This window comes from Gossypium raimondii, chromosome 13, assembly GCF_025698545.1.
Source record: "Gossypium raimondii isolate GPD5lz chromosome 13, ASM2569854v1, whole genome shotgun sequence".
NCBI classification, from domain to species: Eukaryota; Viridiplantae; Streptophyta; class Magnoliopsida; order Malvales; family Malvaceae; genus Gossypium; species Gossypium raimondii.
In genome coordinates, this window is record NC_068577.1 from 33,134,393 (window position 1) to 33,139,265 (window position 4,873).

Sequence of the window (4,873 nt, forward strand, 5' to 3'; positions counted from 1 at the left end):
CAGACTTTTTTTTCTTGTTATATGTTATGGTTTTAATTGATTTTTATTTCATTTTATACATATTAATATTATACAATACATTTTCCGTTGACTCTTATATTTAGTTTTTTTTAATTTTGGATTAAAAAACTCTAAAAAAGCAGTAAATGAGGTGGATATAAAATTACCAACAATTTAGTTTTTATCCCAAATGAATGTTATATATAGATCATTTTAAAAACAAGGTTCTTTTTGGTTCATGTAGAAGAAAACATGTTTGTAAAGAAATCCAAATGATGCTTTCAAGATGAAACTCTTTAGAATCAAGACCCATCTTTATCTCCATATTGTGGAGTTATGCTTCGTATTTTTTTATTTTTCTTTTCTCAATTAAACTTTGTTTTTTTTTTGTTTCACACTTAAACTTTGATTAGTGTAGGTTATTTTAATATTATTTGACCTATAAATTTAGCATATAAATAGACTCGTTTTCCACCCTAAAAAATAACTCATTACACATTTAGGCATTAGCTTTTACAAGCTTTCAAGGAATTTTTGTGTTTACGTTTTGAGGGTTCTTATTTTGGGTTTTGGGGTTTAGTTTTATTTCCATATTTTGTACTCTTTGTTTTTGTCATTTTAGTGAAATTATCTTCTCCCGTGATTTTTATCCTCTTCGGAGGTTTTCCCACGTAAAATATTTGTATTCGATCTTTTTAATTTTTTTCATTATTTTACTTGTTCGTTGCTGAAACCGGGTTTTTTCCCAATAAATTGGTATTAGAGCTAGTTTGATTTCTGCAATCAACCCATTTAGAGATGACAACAACAAAGTTTGATATTAATAAGTTCGATGGCATCACAAATTTTAATCTGTGGTAAGTTCAGATGATGACAATTTTGATTCAATGCGATCTTGAAAAGGCCCTTATAAAGAAGAAACCTGCAAACATGGATAAATCAGAATGGGATAGGTTAGAAAAAAAAAATACTTTTTCCACGATTTAATTATGCCTAACAAATATTGTGTTGTAGGAGGTTTTGATGGAGAAAATGACATTCATCTTATGGAAAAGGTTAGAAACCCTTTACGCGACAAAGTCTTTAGCTAAACAATTAGTATTGAAACAGTGGTTGTACACATTTTCACATGAATGAAGGTGAGCACCTTAGAGATCACATCAGTCAATTTATTACTCTTTTGAGTGATTTAAAGAATATTAAGGTTCAGATTAACAATAAAAATCAATCTATGCAATTATTATGATCTTTACCCCTTTATACAAGTCTTTCAAAGAAACCCTGATTTATGACAAAGGTAATCTCTCATTCGAGGAAGTGAATGGTCATCTATTGAGAAAAAACAAACTTGACAATGAGTTTGGTTTGAATAACAAGTCAGGTAAGCAAGCCTCAAGTTTGGTAGCATCAAGGAAACAAGACAAAAGATGTCGTTATTGTAAGAAGTTAGGTCACATTAAGGAAGATTGTTACAAACTACAAAATAAAAGGGCTGCTGAGAGCAACGAGGAAGATTTAGCTAGTGCTAATTTGGCCAATGACAAGGGTGATGATTTCTTGTTGGTGTCAACAAGTGAAAACTTTGAGCTTACGTCTGAGTGGATCCTGGATTTGGGGTGTTCTTTCCACATGTGTCCCAACAAGGACTGGTTCTCCATATATAGTTCAGTTGAAGGTGTTGTGCTCATGGGGAATGATTCACCCAGTAAGGTAATCGGTGTTAGTATTGTTCATATCAGAATGCACGATGGGACAATTAGGACATTGTTAGGTGTCAAGCATGTGCCTGACTTAAAAAATCTTATCTCCTTGGGAAATTTGGAAGGATCAATGGTGACTGGTGAAACAAGACGCCCGTCGTCTGTTAAGGAGTCAAAGTCGACTCGTTTGAAACAGAGACAACTTGGTCATAGAAGGGAAAAAAGTATGACCATTTCGTATAAGAGAGGTCCTCTTTTGGGTGCAAGATTTAAAAAGATAGGGCACTAAGTTCATGGAAATTAGACTTAGGCCAGTTTTGATTTGACAGTGCACAAGTCGAAGACTAGAAGTCTTCCAGCTTCTAAGCACAACTTCAACTCAATTAATACGCTACATAGTTCGAGATAAGCTCGTGGTGGGCTTTGACAAAGAAAGTGTTGTGGAAATATGAGTCAATGTGGAGATTTGTGGAGTTATGCATCGTATTTTTTTGTTTTTCTTCTCTCAGTTAAACTCTATTTTTAGTTTCCCACTTAAACTCTACTTAGTGCAGGTTATTTTAATATTATTTGACTTACAAATTTAGCCTTTAAATAGACCCTTTTTCCACCTTAGAAAAATAATTCATTTGATAAACTGTAAAAGTAACATATTTTAATCTCATTCTTATTGCGTTTTTAGATGATTAATTATGTAAATTAGTGAATTTGATCATCCTAATCCTTTAAATTCATGGTTTTATACTTAGGAGTGCCTTTGGGTGTGAAAAGAGCTAAAAATATGCCAAAATCGGGCAAATAGAGCTGTTTCTAAGATCTACACGGGCTGGCCACACGCTTGTGTGAGCCAGTGTCAATATCGCACTCTGCTTTCCAAATATGCAGAAAAACCCAATTTTTAGGCTTCCTCAGCATTCTAAAGTCTATAAATACCAATTAGAAGAAGATCTAAGGGAGCACTCAAAGAAGATTGAAGAGAACACTTGAAGAGCCTCATTAGAATCAACTCGGATGCGAATCTCTTTCAAGATAGAAGATCTCCATTTAATTTCCTTCGAAGTTTTATTGAGTTTCTTTATGTCTTGTTGTTATCCTAACTTTGAGATGTTTCTATTCAGGGTTATGAACTAAATTCACTAGATACCTAGGGAGGATGAAACCTATGATGAATCTAATTATTTAATTTCTATTTTTATGTGATAAATACTTGATTCTTGTTCTCATTTATGTATGCTTGTTTCATGTTTTAATATTTTTAAGATATTAATTCATGTTTAATGTGCTTATTTCAGTGGAGTAAAAGTCCCTGTTTAAGAGTAAATCTAACATAATTGAGTGGAGTTGCATGAAATCCTAGAAATAGGACGACATATATCTACCGGATTAAATTCAAATCTAATAGGGGAATCTATAAATCAAGTTAATGAGAAGATAGGGGTTTTAATTAGAAACAGATTTCAATTAATCAACCTAGAGTCAGTTGTTCTTACTCTCGAAAGAGATATTAACATAATTTAGGGATTTCTACGAATAAAGACACAAGTGAATAAATCATTTAATTCAGATTCAGAATAATAGGTGAAGTCTAGGTGGATTATTTCCTAGGTATTGTCTTTCTCATTGGTTATCTTCGATTATTTTCCCATGTCATTCTCTGTTGCGTTCGTAGTTAAATTAGATTAGTAAATTTAGATTAAAATAATCACTTCAATTTATTGGCTAAATAATAGGAAATCAGTAATTACTAGTACTTTTAGTCATCGTGGATACAATATTCCCTACTCACCATAGCTATACTATTGTTCAATAGGTGCGCTTGCCTTTGTCGTAATTATAGTTAGTTTAGTGACCATCAAGTTTTTGACTCTGTTGCCAGGGACTAAAATATTAAGAACACTTGATTTATATTAATTTAGAAATTTATTTTTATTGCATTTTATTATTGTTTTCTAATTTTATTATTTGATCCTGGCAGGTTCCTTTAGTTTATGACTAGAAGAAACCCATCGGGACCATTACTGTTTGACAGCGAAATTGAAAGTATAGCGTGCAGAAATCGTAAAGAAGCAAGGCAGAGTCAACAGAGTATACTAGATAAGCAAGAGGATGTTATTATTATTACTAAGGAGATGGGTGATAATCAGAATAATCAGTTGCCTCCTACGGTTGCTGCAAATCCTGCAAATCCAAATCCTATTCCTCGTACTATGTACGATTATGCCAAGCCCACTCTAACTAGAGCTGAATCGAGTATTTTGAGACCCTCTATTTCTGTAAATAATTTTGAACTGAAGCTGAATACTATTCAGATGGTACAACAATTTGTTCAGTTCAACAGTTTGCAAGACGAAGATCTAAATACTCATTTGGCTAATTTTTTGGAAGCCTGTGATACTTTCAAGATAAATGGCATTTCTGATGGCACCATTTGCCTACGATTATTCCCTTTCTCATGAGGAACAAAGCTAAACAATGGTTGAATTCTTTACCACAAGGTTCTATCACTACATGGGATCAAATGACCGAGAAACTCCTACTAAAGTACTTCCCACCGGCTAAGACAACTAAGTTGAGGAATGATATCTCTTCCTTCGTTTAGATTGACTTAAAAACTCTATATGACGCATGGGAGAGGTATAAGGACTTATAAAGACGGTGTCCTCACCATGGGTTACCTCTATGGCTACAGGTTCAAACCTTCTACAACGGTTTGAATCCCTCAACTAGGAAATGGCTTATGAATTTATAGAGGAGATGGCACTGAATAATTATTAGTGGCAACTCATGAGGATAAAACCGATGAAAGTAGCAGGTGTTTTTAACTTAGATGCGGTCACCATGTTATCGAATCAGATAAAACTTTTAAATAAGAAAATTAATGGTTTATGTGTTTCTACGCAGGTACATCCGGTGATGCAGTGCAAGACGAATGGATGAGGAATGAGCAATCCAGAATGTCTACCCTACGATCCTAGCATAGAGAACGAACAAATAAACTATATGGGTAATAATTCTAGGACTCAAAATAACCCTTACAGTAACACCTATAATGCAGATTGGATGAACCATCCTAATTTTTCTTGGGGTGGTCAAGGAAATCAAAGAGCACAACCTCCTCTAGGCTTCCAACAACAACCTTACCAGCAAGAGAAAAAGTCGAATCTCGAGGAGAT

The 4,873-nt window shown here is 33.6% G+C and overlaps 1 non-coding gene across 1 annotated transcript; it reads right to left on the reverse strand.

Moving 5' to 3' along the window:
• Positions 1-4,266: 4,266 nt before the first annotated feature.
• On the reverse strand, positions 4,267-4,373 carry LOC128036355 (small nucleolar RNA R71). Its single transcript, XR_008193152.1, has one exon. It is a non-coding gene; the product is annotated as a small nucleolar RNA R71 (small nucleolar RNA).
• Positions 4,374-4,873: the final 500 nt, after the last annotated feature.